Consider the following 18,187-nt stretch of genomic DNA (forward strand, 5'->3'; position numbering starts at 1 on the left):
ATGTTTATATTACTGTCATTATAGAAAAAACATAAGTAATTAATATTTCAATATATACTTTAGAATGGTATTAGTTAAATTATTCTCGCAGTTAAATTTGTATTTTTTTTAATATGATTGCAGTATTTTTACGGTACTTTTCCCATAATCTTTTTATGTAGAAAATCCAATACAATAAATATTAAACATTAGATATTCAAACTTTAAAATAATTATTCAAGACTCTAAAATGAAATTTTTTTGAAATAGAAGATACTTGCTTTTAAGAGTTTTCTAAATGATATATTAAAATAATTTAATTTTTAATATCAAAACAATACACAACGCGGTTTATTTTTTTCTTTTATTAAAAATGATAAAAAAATTTATAGTTATTATTGACGATAATGCGTGACAAAATAGTAAAAACTATTTTAAAATATAGTGCATGGAAAAAAGTGTGAAAATTAATTTAAATTTTATAATTTTCTGTAAAACATTTCAGAATTTAATATTATATTATTTTTAAATATATAATAATATTATTTGTGTCATTTCTTATCTAGTTTTTAAATTCTTGCATGTAAAGGTGGTTTCTTTTCAAGATGCAATGAATTAGGTAAATTATAATATTAATAACATGAAAATACTAGTAATATACTTAGTCTCTCTTTCCAATAATCTTCTTATAATTGATATATTTAATTAGATTGAATTTAATTGTCACTTTTATAAAAAAATATTATCTTTTTATTTTTATTTTTACTATATAAATTATAATTTTTTAGTAAACATAAAACAACTGTCAACGATAATATAAGAATCCTAATCATATATGAATACGTGATTAGATTGTTGATGATAATAGATGAAAAAGTAAAAGTTAATTTTAAAGGCATCGATTTTTTATATTTATTGTGTTAAGAAATTCAATATTTATTCTTATATACTTTTTTATATACTTTTAAAATATGTAGTATTGTTTGACTAATTTCTATAATAAACTTTGAAAAAAAATAAAAATATAAATGGTTAATTTTTCAAAATATAATGGATGATGAAATGTAATATATAACATATGACAGGAGGAGCGTTAGAAACCACATAAACAAAAAATCTCTAAGCTAAAATTTAATGTTTGATCTTCTAACATCGAGTAAGAATTTTAAATTCATTTAGAAATCGATGCAATGTAATATATATGGAGGTCTTTCTTGGTGAATCACATATATTTGGTTCAATTTTTTTGATAGAATTTGTTTATATCAAAAAATCTCTAAGCTAAAATATATTTGGTTCAATTTGGTTATGGTTTTGAACCATGCACACCCCTATTGGTGATACTTTAAATTAAAGTTATAGTCACTAAAAACTTTTATCTACCTTCTTTGCCTCATGTTCAACATCTTATGATAAAACATGTATTGCCATATCTTTTATCGCTAAACATTTTATCCGACTCCAGATAATCAAATAAAATATTGTTGCTACTAGGTCTAAGTTTTCTAAATGCATATACGGTAGCCTTTCAAAGAGCAATATAGTAAAATTCAAAGCCTATAGTAGTCAAACGGGACTTTAGTTTTTGAAAGCTCTTTTAAGGCTGGTCAGTTGATGCAAACGAATTTTTCTCACAAGTTAATTCAGTTAAAGGTAAGGTTGTACATGATAACTTTCTAAAGAATCTTTGATAGTAGTAGGATAGTTCTAAGAAGCTTTTAACTTTTATAATGGTTGCAGCACTACTATAAATAATATATTTTATTACGACGATTTCATCTCATGTATTGAAAAAAACGAGATTAAATACGTGATCCATTTCATTTTTATAAAAAATATATAATATATTTCATCATTTATCTCATTAAATGTGACACATTCTTGAATATTTTATTTTTAATTTAAAAATACGTCATTTTTCACCTCGGTTTTCTTACCAACCGAGGTGAATATGTTTCTCTGATATATATATATATATATATATATATATATATATATATATATATATATATATATATATATATATATATATATATATATATATATATATATATATATATATATATATATATATATATTCTGAAGCATTCACTTTCATTTGTCTAAATAATAAAAACAGAGCCCTAACGAAGAACCCTAAACAACAAGAGCCATAAACACATTTCATCTTCAATACGAAGATGTTATGTGTTTAGGGCTGTCTTTTCTTCTTCATAGATCCAAATCATTTTCTCTTACTTCTTCTTCAGAGATCTGGTACGTTAAACATCACTACTAATATTTTTGTCATTTTATTGTTGTTGTTATTATTATTGTTGTTGTTCGTATTATTATTAATGTTGTTTTTATCGATGTTGTTGTTCTTGTTGTTGAGACCATAAAGTCTAGAGGTTGTTTATCGACGTTGTTGTTTATTGATATTATTGTTGTTTATTGACGTTGTTGTTCTTGATGTTGTGTTTGATGTTGCTGTTGTTTTCGTTTTGTTGTTGTTGTTGATATTGATATTGAGATTATGTTTTTTTTGTAATTCTTTGTGCAACTCTCATCTTCCGTCTAGTTGAGTTTATTATATCTAATGTCGATTGTTTGTTTCACTAACACCTCTTTGAACATATAACCTAGAAAATTGATTTTGAAATAATCATATGCAAAATTATGTTGTATTTGAAATTTATCTTACACTGATTAATGATTTTCCAGCATTCTGCAACTCATAATTCATCTCACGTTGTTTTATTGTTAAATTTTTTCCAATATATCTAGTTTTTATTCAACTTTCTTTCGTATTTGTTCAAGTTTCAAAGCATCAAATTTATGCTTTAAAGGATGAATTAGTAGAAAAGGAATTGTTGAATAGAGAAATTGAAATATTGGAGAGATCTTAACCATAAACAACATGAGAAGAATGATGAGTTGCAGACTGCTTCGAACCCATGACCTTTTCACAGACCCGTCGGTTTTTTTAAAACCGAGAGATATCGACTGACCCCACAAACCAATACGAGTCTTTTCAGCATGCTTTATCCTCACTCACATGCTTTCTAGGAAAATTCCCAGAAGGTCATCCATTCAAAGACTACTCCAAGTCAAACACATTTAACTATGAAGTTCTTATCTATTAGACTACTGAAAAGAAGATGCATCTTGTTGGTATAGGTAGTACCAATTAATCCTTACAAGCCTTCCTTTAACCATGTACTTCCATACCTGCACAGCCTCAGAAATCCCTCTCATTCCGATGTGAATTCGGTTTTTCTCTAAAAGATTTTAGGAGTGTCTCATTGTCATGCCTCGTGCACTGACAACCACTCCCTCGCCCTCGGATGTTACATGTAATCATTTTCCCCCCTCTTCGGCCTTAAGTGTTACAATAGCGGCTCACCGACTTTTGTATGGGGAGGGGGCCTTCCGTTCTACGAGCCGCAGAAGCTACTAAACACACCCATAACAACCCCCGAATTCCATTTTCCTTATTTTCTCAAAAACCCCTAGTTGGTTCCATTTGTGATATTTTCTTTTTCCATGCTATATGTGATCGAGTAAAGTCGAATAGACTGAAATCACTTGAAAATTCACTTTTAGTAATCAATATAGATTATTAAAAGGAAATGTATATGATTTAGAGTTAGGATTTTGTATAGTATTTTTCCTATTGAAAGAAATTGTTAAAGAACGGTTGAATCCCTAATTATAAAATGGATGAGTGGTACTTCGCTATGCTGGTATGTGTAATTCTATTGGTTAGTTATTAGGGAATAGTATGATATTTACTGAGGATTTAATTAATAATCTAGAATGGTTTTTCCTATGGTTCTAGGTTCCTAGGTAACTAAAGATCAATGGATAAAGTAATGTGATAATACTCAAGATTGAGAGAGTTCACTTATAAAAGAGATATTTGTACACATGAGGTTACACTAACTATAAAATGGAGGTAGTGGTACTTCACTATGCTGGTATGTGTAATTCTATTGGTTAGTTATTAGGGAATAGTATGGGATTTACCGAGGATTTAATTAATAATCAAGAATGATTTTTCCTATGGTTCTAGGTTCATAGTTAACTAAAGATCAATGGATAAAGTAATGTGATAATACTCAAGGTTGAGAGAGTTCACTTATAAAAGAGATATTTGTACACATGAGATTACACTAGTTAGTACGTGTAGAGTATGATCGATTAGAGATGAGATATTCTTACACGCGAAGTTACTCCAATTGGTACGTATAGAGAATGATCTATAATAGATGAGATATCCGTACACGTGAGGTTACCCTAGTTGGTATGGAAAGCAAATGATCTATTAGAGATGAGATATTTGTACATGTAGAGAATGATGGATTAGAGATGAGAGATTCGTACACACAAAGTTACCATAGTTGGTATGTGTAGCGAATGATTAATTAGAGATGAGATATTCTGACACGGGGGGTTACCCTAGTTTGTTCGTGTAGCGAATTCTGTGACCCCTGACCAGGCCCATGTGAGAGGTGGTGACAGGGGAGAGATGTTGCATATAGAGGTTGACTTCTGTAACCCATGAATGAGCTCATATGAGAGGTAGTAGATGAGAAGAGAAGCTTCATGTAGCCAAGGGATTCCATGACCAGTAATCGGGCCTATGTGAGAGGTTGTGGTCAAGGATAGTCATCCCTCACTTAGTCTGGAATTTGTGACCCATGTCCAAACATGTGTAATAAGTTGTGGCCGAGGAAAGATGCCATGTATATTTGTCATCTCTGAGGTAGACGATGGGGTATATCTACCTGAGTAAAATGATATTCACGCACTATACGAGATCCTTGGATCTCGAACCCTCGTATTTGCATGTTCTTTGGATATGGAATGTTGAGAAATATTCATTTATGAATAGATAAACTTGAAAACACCTTTGACAAGTCGACTTATTATGTACATCGAAATCCACTAAGATAAGTTGTATATCGCCTCATCTTTAATCATTTCAGGTAGCTTGGAACAAGATAAAATGGAAAATGCGGGATGGTGTCGTTCCTAAAATCTATGGACAAGTAGACCTGGAAAGCTGTCATCATGGGTTGGTGTAAGACCCCAATTTTATCCCTAAGATCCCTCATGGCATCATAGCATTGCATTGCATGGCATCATAGCATTGCATTGCATGGCCTCAAGGATCATTGAGCATCTTGGCTCCCTTTCCCTTTGGGTAGGGATCTCTTGTGAGTGGTTTGAGATCACCAAGTATGCTTGAATTGTATATCATTGCTTTTCTTGGTTTATTCACTAACCAAAAGCACAAAAATATGTCATTAACATCTGTTGTTTGTAGCTTAAGCAATCACCAGGTCAAGAGCTTCAAGAAGATCTTTGTGCAAGAGATGAGGTATTTTCTTGGGATGAGGACCACATGATCATTACAAGGAGCTTATATGAGCTAGGGTTTCATTTTGAAGCAATTTCCCCAAGTGGTAGAGGCTCAAGTTCATCAAGGCATTTCAAGGTCATCTGAGGACCACAAAGTCAACTGTGCAGTCAACTAAAGGCTATGAGATGGGGAAATGAGTTGAGACACCTCAATCATGTTCAAATAAGGCCTATTCATCATTCTAATCATCCATCTTGAAGATTCAAAGGTCATGGCAAAAGTTACTAAAAATGGAAAATGACCTATAATTCAAAGTTTCCAAATTTGGGAAGTTTTTGGTCCACATTCAACTTGACTTGTCAATGTCAAAGAAGTTTCAAATGGATTTTTGGTGAATGTTAAAGTTGTAGATCTTTGTCTCCCCTTTCCAAAAAGTCCTAATTCATGTCCATATGATGAATGGTTGAGAAGTTATGGTCATTTGATCGCAAGGTGTACATGGAAATTCAAAATGGCGTAACTTTTGATACAATGCTCCAAATTGGTCCATTCTTTTTGCAAAATGCTTATCATGTGCAAGACCTCTCAAAATGACATTATTTGGCTCAATTATGCAAAGGAATCATGGCCAAGAGTTCATTATTTTCATACATGTGCAAATTGAAGAAAATTTTCATAATTCATTTGGATTAAGATGCAAGCAAACAAGCACTTCAAGCATGACCATTGGATGATTTTGAGTGAATTCCAAGCCTTACATGGGAAAGATCACGTGCATTATGGCTACATGAGCTCATTTTGCATTTTTGCAAATGGCTTGAAATCTCACTAATCATAATTAAACAAAGGCTAATGTGATTATCATTGTGATTAGCATGGAGTATATAAGCCAAACCCTAATCATAACTGCAAAGAAGAAGGATTTCAGATCTGAAAATTCAAAACTCCCTCCAATTTTCTCTCATTTAGAATTTCATTTTTCTCAATACAAACACCAAAAATTCTTGTAGATTCTTGATTATCATGCTTCATTGAGCAAGAATCAACCATTGATTGGAGCAATTCAGCCAGATTTCATGCAGATCAAGAGCTTGAACATGGCGATGGAAGTTTGAAATTGAAGTGGATTCAAGTGTTTTCAACCATTCATTTTTGCTCAAAGCTTCAAGGCAAGTGTAGTGGAGTAGATCTAGAGCTGTAGAGCGCCTGAGAGCACGATTTCAGAAACTTCAATTCCAAGGTGATTCAAAATTCATCATCTCTTTTTGCTGTTTTAAGGCCATAGATGTGTAGATCTCACTGAGTAGAGCTTGTAGATATGTTTCGATTTGAAAACGGTTAAGAATTGAGCATGTTAGGTTAACTGTAAGTTTTGATTTCATAAATGTTTTGCTTCGATCTGGAAAACCTAGTAGGAATTAGATGAAATGGATATGATATTTGGATTCTACATTGCAAGGCGGTTCGAATGGTGTATGATTTGTTGATTTCTGGAAAAAAAATTGGTCGGAGTCCGCCGGAGTTGGCCGGAGAAGACGACCGAAGCTACAACTCCGGTGCCTGTAAATCCTAGGGTTTGTGTGACGTGTTTGCTTGCATGTTTCCATGTGTGTGCTGCGTGGATGTATGATTGGTTGAGGTGTGTTTGACTGGCCATGCGTGTGCGTTTGACTGCTGATGTGGTGTGCCAACACATAAATGAAACGGTGCGTTTTGAGTGTTTAAATGTGGAGCGTTGATTCATGATGCGCACCTTATCCAACGGCTATGATGTTTTCTGGATTTATTCAAATATATTTCGTTTCCCTCCTTTTCTTTTAATATTTCATTTTATTTTGTTTGTTTTTTTCAATTCATTAAAAATTCAAAAATGATCCAAATGAACTCTAATTTTTTTTCATAGTTTTGTTTTGATGTCTAGTTTTTTATGGTATTAATTTCATGAATTGTTGATATCTGGTTTGTGATATGTGAATTTTTGAATCCATGTGGTGTTAATTTGATATGTTGCATTCAATGCTTTGTGAAATCTTCATCTTTGAGCCATTTGATCCAATATTTTGTGTGCATGACATTCATATATGATGTGAATTTTTGGTCACTGGTTTGGAATTTTTCTCACATGCTATCATTGTTTTTGACACATGAAGATATAGTGTGACAATTTGTGTCACATTTTTGACATTGAATTGTTGCATTTTTGTTCATGTATCACTTGAACCTTTCTGGATTTGATTTTTTGCATGATGATTATTCATGACATGAGAAACTCATATAAACAAATTCAAAGTCATTGCATGCATTTCTGTTTTGATATGGATTTTCTAAGTTGGAAGTTCATTTTGTGCATATTTTTTTGGTCATTGCATTACATAGATCATTTGAGATAGTTGCTTATTGATTTGATGCTGGTCCTTTTGAGGACATTTTGTGGAGTGTTTGAATGTGCATTGTGTAAAAGATTGGGTTCTGTTTTAGTCATTTGATTTGGTTTTGAATCTAGTCTTTGCACTAGTGTTTTGTACATGAACTAACCTTGCTTGTTGTTTCAGGTTTGGACATTTAGCATTGATGGTTGATTTGTTCTCACTTGTGAGATGCAAATGCCTTTGAGTTCTAACATATGTTTGTTTTGTAGGATTTTAAGTGATGTGCTTGAGCTCATGAGTTCATTTGAGTGCTTGGGCATTGTGCATTGAATTGTGTAAATGTTGGAAAGTTCCACTGTTTGTCTGTTGGTTTTATAACTGAAATATTAACTGTTTAGTCTTTGTACAGGTACCTTAGTTGCTTGCTTGCTTTTGCTATTGCTTAAGCTTTCGATTATGGCTGACACACCACTCAGGTAGTTAGCTTCTTACTTCATGTAGTCTGAAGTCCTGTCACCTTTTTGGCAGGCATTTTGCTGACAAGTCCTCCTTCAGAGGCTCTGTTTGTGTTTGTTTATAATTGTGCCAAAGACCTCCAAGATGAGGCATGTGTTATGTGATAAGACCTCCAAGAGTTGAGGCAATTGACGGATAAAAGGGATTAGTAGCCAATCCCCCGTTATTCAGTGAGTCGTTCTTTATGCTCGCACTACGTGCTGTTGCTTCTGAACATGTACCCAAAATCTTTGTCCAGTGTCTGTCAAGTGGAATAGGATCCCACTTTCTGGATCCCCACGCTTTCTTTGTCAAGAGCTCACCCAGGCTAGGGTTAAGAGCATGAGGTCTCATCCTCATTACCATTTTGATCAGCTTCACCCTAACTCTCAATGTTAGTGGTTAAGAGCTACAAATTACCATTTACAGTTTGGCTTGTTTGTCGAGGTTGATATGACCCCTCTTGACTAAAGCCCACCCATTGTTTGATCCTCTTGTATGTATATAGTGTGTGATTTGTTTATTTACTTGTGAACTTTTTGATGTGTGTGCTCTTGAACTAGGAGTTTCCATTTGAGCTTAATTTGAAAGATCATTATCATGTTCATCTAAGTGGAAGATACCAAATACATTGAGGATCTCTTATGAGACTTGTGTGATTGCTTATGTTTTGTGCTTGCTTATTCCAAAGGATGGGAGCTACTTGGATCATCTATATGATCTCAAGAGAGGAACTCCTAGTGTGGTTTCATTTCTTATACCTCACCTTTTTGTTTCCTTAACCTTCCTTCTTCATTTCTCCACCCTAACCCAAGCCAAAACCATTTTTGTGCAAACATTTGACTTTTGTTTTCAACATTAGAAACCTAAGCCTTATGCTTTTGATTTTCAAACTTTCTTTTCATAACACTCATTTTGAATTGAATCTTTAAGTCAACTTTGACCATCTTTTGTATATACTTCTAATTGGTAAATATAACCCATTCAAATGTCTCTTTGTGGTTTCAATGTCCACTTCTTAATCAAATATTTTTCATAACCTTTAGCTATTAGGTTTGAGTTATCTTTGTGGTAGATATAATACTCACCTTTGTCCTTAGTGATGGACAATGAGTCTTCCATGCTTATTATAGGGTTAACCCCTCACTAGCATGTTGAAGCTATTCTCACATGGTGGACTTGTGGTTTTAGGTTGAGTTTTCTCCCTTTGATAACAAAAGACCTTAAGGCTTTTGGACCAATCAATCCACTCATTTGTTTTGAGATTTTTACCCCGAACTACGAGGTTTTGATTCTAATCTTTTCATAAGAGGGTACGTAGACAATGGGTTTATCCATCCAAACACAAAATGTAAATAACTTGTATATTCTCTTCTCATCTCTTCAATCATGTTTGCACAAATAATTTTTCACAAAACAATAACTTTTGCAACAAGTGTGAAAAGGGCTCCCTAGGAGTACCTAGGATGTTTTGGGTGCCTAACACCTTCCCATTGCATAACCAACCCCCTTACCCAGATCTTTGTTTCTTTTACTAGTTTTGTTTGTAAAACTTTTAGGTTTTTGTTCGCTTTCTAACCATTCCTTTGGATAAATATAAGTGCGGTGGCGACTCGACTTTGTATGATTTACCTTGGATTTAGTCAATATCTCCAATGGTAACGAATACACCGCTACAGAAAAGTGGCGACTTGCTGGGGATGAAAGTCTTCCCTAGTGGGTTTTGCCAACTTTTCACCTTTGTTGTATATTTGTTTTGTGACATATTTTTGTGCAATTTGGGATTACTGTATTGTATGTAATGATTGAATTGCTTGATATTAATTCATTGTTTGCTTGGTGATCTTTGTGAGATGAGTTCTATACCCGGACTCGAGTGCACTTAGGATAGGAGAATGGCGTAGTCTTGTCGACTTGTGTGGAGTTATTCCTTAGCAAGTTGACTTGTGAGTCCATTCACTTGGTGGAGGTCATGTTGGGATCAATAATGTCACACAAGTAAGTTGTGGTTAGACATTACTCTTTCCAATATAGACCTTAGAAGCCAAGGACCTTAGTTTACCAAGCCCACCTTGGCCTATTTTTAGGATGTAGTGCGGAAGTCATTCAAATGTAAGATTTGATACGATTGTTACGCGATACTACACTCATAAGAGTCTCTCTTGAGAATATTTTTGGAATACGAGTAGTCGTTTCTCCGATAATATCCGAAAGATGGGATGATGACTATGGGAACCTCTTGTAGAACATGTCTGGCAGGTTTAAACCCTAGTACACTCCCTTTGGGTGGTTCTTAACCAAGACTCCATGCTCGTGACTTGCAACAAACCCTTGATTCATGGTTGATCCGTTCATACATCCTTAATATCAATGCAACTTGGGTGTTGATAAGGTGTAAACCATAATCCACCAAAATGGATGATTGATATTAAGGATAATATGATCCATCCCATGACCTTTGTTTGGTGTGCTTTGATTGATCCTTGAGTGTGATTGTTGCATTCATGCATTCATGCATCCATTTGCATCCATATCATCAATAATAAAGGAAATTTTCAAGGAACTTAAGGGGTTTATTTGCAAAAACTTTTAGACATGGAAAGAAAAAGAAGGAATACAAAGAAGTACAACTTCAGACAGCCAGATTTGAAAGAGTTAAGGAATCTGACATCCTATGTATTAGATCCCTTGGGCTTCAAGGCTCGTTTTGGGAAGCTTCTTCCTCTTCTGACTACTCAGGTGGATGAAGGGTTGATGAGCGTATTGGTGCAGTTTTATGATCCTCTGTACCGTTGCTTCACTTTTCCGGACTTTCAGCTTTTGCCTACCCTTGAGGAGTATGCCTATCTTGTAGGTATACCTATCCTGGATCAGTTGCCGTTCAGTGGCTTGGAGAGTATTCCTACTTCTCAAGAGATAGCTGACATGTTGCAAATAGATGAATCTCTGGTTGGTGCTCATATGACTACCAAAGGTGGAATTCAAGGTCTCCCTTCTGAGTTCCTCATTGCTCAAGCTACTGTTTATGGGAAGGCTATGAGTGAGGATCCCTTTGAAGCCATATTTGTACTTCTCATCTATGGATTGGTATTGTTCCCCAACATCGACAAGTTTGTGGATGTGAACGCTATTAGGATATTTTCTGCTCTTAATCCTGTTCCGACTCTGTTGGGTGATACCTATTTCTCTTTGCATATGAGGAATGCAAAGGGTGGTGGTGCTATTGTGTGCTATTTGCCTCTGTTGTATAAGTGGTTTATTTCTCACTTACCTCAGACGGTCGCCTTCAAGGAGAATAAGGGATGTCTACGGTGGTCCACGAGACTTATGTCTCTCACTAATGATGATATATCTTGGTACAACCGTGTGTATGATGGTGTGCAGATTATTGACTCTTGTGGTGAATTCTCCAATGTGCCTCTTCTTGGTACATGTGGTGGGATTAACTACAACCCTGTTTTAGCACGTTGTCAACTTGGGTTCCTCCTAAAGGATAAACCTAATAACATTCTGTTAGAGGGTGTGTTCTTTCAGGAGGGTAAAGATCCCCAAGGCTTGAAGGGCAAAATGGTTCGTGCTTGGCGCAAGGTTCATAAGAAAGGAAGGAATGAGTTGGTCCTAAGAATTGCATTGCTCTGGAGCCTTACACTGCTTGGGTAAGGAAGAGAGCATCTGAGTATCTCATGCCTTATGAATATCCGAGACCTACACCTTTGGTTATGGTTGGGCCTTCAACCCTCCCTAACCAAGGAGTAGAGGAGTTGAGAGACAAAGACCTATCACGTGCCTGGATCCGTGAAAGGGAAGAGTTGCTTCAGCAGATTAAGGAGAAAGATGCTTTGATTGAGTTCCTCGAGCATCAGGTTATTGATGATCCTAACGATGAATGGACTTCTCTACTTCCTCAGTCTTCCAAGTTTTGGAAGAGGAGGTATGATCGACTCGCCAAAGAGAAGGCAGATATGGAGGCAGCTTACGAGAGAGAAGTGAAGAGGCTTCGCGCATCATGTCTTCATGTGTCCCGAGTTGTTCCTAGGGATCCATAGGATGATTATTTTCCTTTTCTCTTGTATATGATTGACAATGCTGTACTTATTTTCCCTGATATTATTTGATGAGATATTTCCATATATGACAAATGTTTAATATTTCCAAAATTTGAAAATAAAATCCTAAAAGTTCCTTTGGAATAAAAACAAATCATATGCACAAGCATTGCATGCATCATATGCATAAGCAGGTTTTGTTCCCGGCTTCTGATCTTGTGGTCTAACTCTGTGCTCTCCATTTATTTTGAAGACAAGCTGACTCACCGGTATTACACTAGAGCCAACTCTGCAAGACTGATGGATCATCTAGAGCAAGAGAACCGTGAACTCAAGGAAGAAGTCGCCAGACTGAGTACTTTGGTGGAATCGTTCTTGGCTGCCCAGAGCTAGTCGTCTCCGACGCCTTCAACTCCTCCCCAGAGGACAGTCATCTCTGAGATTGTTTCCTCAACTGTGCCTACAGCCAGTGCACATTTTGCTCCGACAGCCATGCCAACCGGGTTTCCGTGGGGGATGCCTCCCAATTTCATGCCTGAGGGTCCTGCTCCAACTTTTGCTTCTATGCCGGCATCTAGCCCGGTCCTTGTTGTTCCTCCTCCTGTCGTGCATACCATGCCTAGGGTAGACGACACCATCTATCATTCTGAGCCATCTGAAGGCCCAGATGTTCATGAGAAGATGGATGCTATGAATGACCAATTTCTTGAGCTTCGCAAGGAATTGAAGACTCTTAGAGGAAAGGATCTTTTTGGCAAGTCTGCTGCCGAATTATGCTTGGTTCCCGATGTGAAGATTCCTGTGAAATTCAAGGTCCCTGAATTTGAAAAATACAAAGGGAACACTTGTCCTCTCAGCCACCTGGTCATGTATGCCAGGAAGATGTCAACTCAGACTGATAACGACCAGTTGCTCATCCACTACTTTCAGGACAGTCTATCAGGTGTTGCACTGAGATGGTATATGGGTCTGGACAGTGCGAACATCCGATCCTTCAACGAACTTGGTGAGGCCTTCGTCAAGCAGTACAAGTATAATGTGGATATGGCTCCCGATAGAGATCAGCTAAGGGCCATGTCCCAGAAGGACAAAGAAACGTTCAAAGAGTACGCCCAGAGGTGGCGAGAGTTGGCAGCTCAGATCGTGCCTCCGCTAGTAGAGAAGGAAATGACCAAGATCTTTCTGAAGACTTTGAGTTCATTTTATTATGAGCGGATGATTGCTAACGCTCCTTCTGACTTCACCGAGATGGTGAATATGGGGATGCGTCTAGAAGAAGGGGTTAGAGAAGGACGTCTAACCAAGGAAGAAGGCTCTTCTACCAAAGTTTATGGGGCGTTTGCGAAGAAGAAAGATGGAGAGGCACATGTTGTAACCTCCCATGTGAAACCTAGAAGACCCTTTGTGAGGAGGAAGACTGTGCGTCCCGCCGGTAATCAGCACCAGGTGGCTCACATAGCACCTGTCTTCAGAGACAATCAACAGTATCAGCAGCATAGCAACAATCAACAACCACCTCAGCAATATCAGCAGGAACAACACCGTTCGCAACAGCAAGCTTACCTGCCTCGCAACAGTAATCAAACCAGCACGAGTTATGAGAGGAAAAAGATCACTTTTGATTCGATTCTGATGACGTACGCAGAACTATATCCCTCTTTGATAGAGAGGAAGTTGATTACTCCGAGAGACCCGCCAGCTATACCTGCTAACCCTCAGTGGTGGTATAAGCCTGAATTGCATTGTGTATACCACTCTGGTGCTCCCGGCCACGACGTGGAGAATTGCTTTCCTTTGAAGACCAAGGTTCAAGACCTTGTGAGGTGTGGCATTTTGTGCTTTGAGGACGTAGGTCTTAATGTTAAGAAGAACCCATTGCCCGAGCATGGGAAATCTGTCAACATGGTCCAGGGCTGTCCTGGCAAGTAGAAGGTCAAATATGTCAGTCATATTCGACAGTCTTTGGTCGAGTTGCACCGTCTGCTATGTGATTACAGTCACTATGAGCACGACCATGATAGATGTCGAATCTGACCTGTTAACCGATTGGGTTGTCACCAGGTGCGCAAAGATCTTTAGGAAATGCTGGACGAAGGGGTCATTGAGATCCTTCAGAATAGGAATGTTGACGAAGATGAGCCAGAGGTCAACGTAATTTCCCCAGTATTCCGGATGCCCGAACCTGTTATCATTATGTACGATGGTAGCAAGCAGAAGGTTTCTCCTTCCTTGATTATTAAGCCTGCCGGTCCAGTACCGTATTCTTCTGAAAAGGCAATTCCCTATCGTTACAACGTAGTTGCTGTAGAAGATGGGAAAAAGGTGACTTTGCCATCCTCCTCTGTTGTGAATATTGCTGATGTAAGTGGTTTGACCCGTAGTGGTCGCGTGTTTTCAGCACCACCGAAGCCTCAGGCTAGTGCTGATTTTGTTGAACGCCCGATCGGGAACGCTGTGAGCACCCCGAATCCGGCACCTGTTGTTAAACCCTCCTCTGTACTGAAAACTCCTACTTCTGTTGGCCCAAGTGGCAATGTGAAAGAATACTGTGATGAGATGTTGAAGCTCATCAAGAAGAGTGAGTACAGTGTTGTAGACCAGCTTCTACAAACGCCATCCAAGATATCCGTGTTATCATTACTCCTGAATTCAGAACCACATAGAGAGGCTTTGTAGAAAGTTTTGGATGTGGCATATGTAGATCACAATGTCACTATAGAATAGTTCGATAGCATTGTTGCAAACATTACTGCTTGTAACAATTTAAGTTTCTGTGACTCTGATCTCCCTGAGGAGGGAAGAGGCCACAACTTGGCTTTACACATCTCCATGAATTGCAAAGACGACGCCATGTCCAATGTGCTAGTGGACACTGGGTCATCCCTGAATGTATTGCCAAAATCCACTCTCTCAAGACTGTCTTATCAAGGGCCTCCCATGAGGCAGAGTGGAGTTGTTGTGAAAGCTTTCGATGGGTCGCGTAAGACTGTGATTGGGGAAGTTGATCTCCCAATCAAGATTGGACCAAGTGATTTCCAAATTAACTTCCAGGTTATGGACATTCACCCATCGTACAGCTGTCTCTTAGGCAGACCATGGATTCACGAGGCTGGCGCCGTGACATCCACCCTACACCAGAAGCTGAAATTCGTGAAAAATAAGAAATTGGTAGTGGTAGGGGGAGAAAAGGCTCTCCTGGTTAGCCACTTGTCTTCTTTCTCATACATAGATGCTGAGGATGAAGTTGGAACTCATTTCCAAGCTTTATCTGTAGTTGAGCCTGTTGAGAAGAGAACTCCTTCATTTACTTCCTATAAAGATGCGAAATTGGCCATTGAGTGTGGTGCAATTGCTGGTTTAGGAAAAATGATTGAGCTGGAAGACAATAAGTCCCGGGCTGGCATTGGCTTTTCTTCTGGGGTTTTCAACGAGAAAGGGCTGTTCAAGAGTGGAGGTTTCATCCACACCGGTCAGGATGAAGAAGTTGCTACTGTCTTGGAAGAGGATGCAGAGGACTCTGGCAATTTTGTCATCCATGGTGGAATCTGCAACAATTGGGTCGCTGTGGATGTTCCTATAGTTGTCCACAAGTCAACGTAATGATCACTTTGTTTAAAAACCCTTCTCCCATGCCAAAAGGAGAAGTGATGACATTGTTGGCAACATACATACAATGATATTTCCATTCAATAAATTCATGTTAAATGTTTATTTTTCCAATTATTTTCCCTTTTTGCTTTTTGCATGAAATTGGTGATCACATAAAACCCTAAAAAAGAATAAAATCAATCTTTTCATCTGCATAATGATTTGCCTTGTTTGATCTCTAAAAGCTTTTCATATCCAAAATCATTATGCAGGTTGATTTCTAAACCCGTTGAACATAATGACCCAACGTCATCTCCCAATTTTGAATTCCCTGTATTTGAGGCAGAGGAAGATGATGTTGAAGAGATTCCTGACGAGATTACCCGTCTACTTGAGCATGAAAAGAAGATCATTCAGTCGCATCTTGAGAATCTGGAAACAGTCAACTTGGGGTCTGAAGATTGTGTGCGAGAGGTCAAGATTGGGGCACTCCTGGAAGAATCTGTTAAGAAGGGGTTGATTGAATTGCTACGAGAATATGCCGATATCTTTGCTTGGTCGTATGAAGACATGCCGGGTCTAGATACATATATTGTGCAACATTTCCTACCCTTGAAGCCCGAGTGCGTGCCTGTGAAGCAGAAGCTCAGAAGAACTCATCCTGATATGGCAGTGAAGATCAAAGAGGAAGTTCAGAAGAAAATTGATACGGGGTTTCTGATGACTTCTACATATCCTCAATGGGTGGCCAATATTGTGCCCGTGCCTAAGAAAGATGGAAAAGTCCGAATGTGTGTGGACTATAGAGACTTGAATAAAGCTAGTCCGAAAGATGATTTCCCTCTACCACATATTGATATGTTGGTAGACAATACAGCTAAATTCAATGTCTTCTCATTTATGGACGGATTTTCCGGATATAATCAGATTAAGATGGCACCCGAGGATATGGAGAAGACAACATTCATCACACCTTGGGGAACATTCTGTTATCGAGTGATGCCCTTCGGTTTGAAGAACGCCGGAGCCACGTATCAACGAGCTATGACTACCTTGTTCCATGATATGATGCACAAGGAGATTGAGGTATATGTTGATGATATGATTGCTAAGTCTAGAATGGAAGTTGAACATGTAGAGCACTTGTTGAAGCTTTTTCAGCGTTTGAGGAAATATAAGCTTCGTCTGAATCCCAACAAGTGTACATTTGGAGTCCATTATGGCAAGTTATTGGGCTTTATTGTCAGCAAAAGAGGTATTGAGGTTGATCCTGCAAAGGTCAAAGCAATACAAGAGATGCCTGCGCCCAAAACTGAGAAGCAAGTCCGAGGTTTTCTTGGCCGCTTGAATTACATTTCCAGATTCATATCCCACATGACTGCCACATGTGCGCCGAAATTCAAGCTCCTCCGGAAAGATCAGTCTCATGATTGGACCGAGGATTTCCAGAAAGCTTTCGATAGTATCAAGGAGTATCTGTCTAAAACTCCAATCCTGTCTCCGCCTGTAGAAGGAAGACCTTTGATCATGTATCTGACAGTTCTTGAAGACTCGATGGGTTATGTCCTTGGTCAGCAAGACGAATCAGGAAAGAAAGAGTATGCTATTTACTACCTGAGTAAGAAGTTCACTGATTGTGAGTCTCGATACTCAATGCTTGAGAAGACATGCTGTGCTTTGGCTTGGGCCGTTAAGCGTTTACGCCAGTATATGATAAATCATATAACTTGGTTGATATCCAGAATGGATCCAATCAAGTATATATTTGAGAAGACTGCTTTAATCGGGAGGATTGCCCGTTGGCAGATGTTGTTACTTGAGTATGATATTGAGTATCGAGCTCAGAAGGCTATTAAAGGTAGTATCTTGGCTGACCACTTGGCACACCAGCCGATTGAGGATTATCAGTCAGTTCAGTATGACTTCCCAGATGAGGAGATTCTGTATTTGAAGATGAAAGATTGTGGTGAGCCTACACTCGACGAAGGGCCAGAGCCTGGTTCCCGATGGAGTATGGTGTTTGATGGCGCTGTAAATCAGTATGGAAATGGTATTGGGGCAGTAATCATTACTCCTCAGGGCACACATATTCCTTTTACAGCAAGACTAACTTTCAAATGCACGAATAATATGGCTGAGTATGAGGCCTGCATTATGGGATTGGAAGAATGCATTGATCTAAGGATCAAGCATCTTGATGTTTATGGTGATTCGGCCCTTGTTGTCAATCAGATTAAGGGTGAATGGGAAACGAACCAGCCTGGTCTTATCCCATATAGAGATTATGCGAGGAGGATTTCAACGTTCTTTACTGAAGTTGACTTCCACCATATTCCTCGAGATGAGAATCGGATGGCAGATGC

The sequence above is a fragment of the Lathyrus oleraceus genome, chromosome 6, assembly GCF_024323335.1.
Source record: "Lathyrus oleraceus cultivar Zhongwan6 chromosome 6, CAAS_Psat_ZW6_1.0, whole genome shotgun sequence".
Taxonomy (NCBI): domain Eukaryota; kingdom Viridiplantae; phylum Streptophyta; class Magnoliopsida; order Fabales; family Fabaceae; genus Lathyrus; species Lathyrus oleraceus.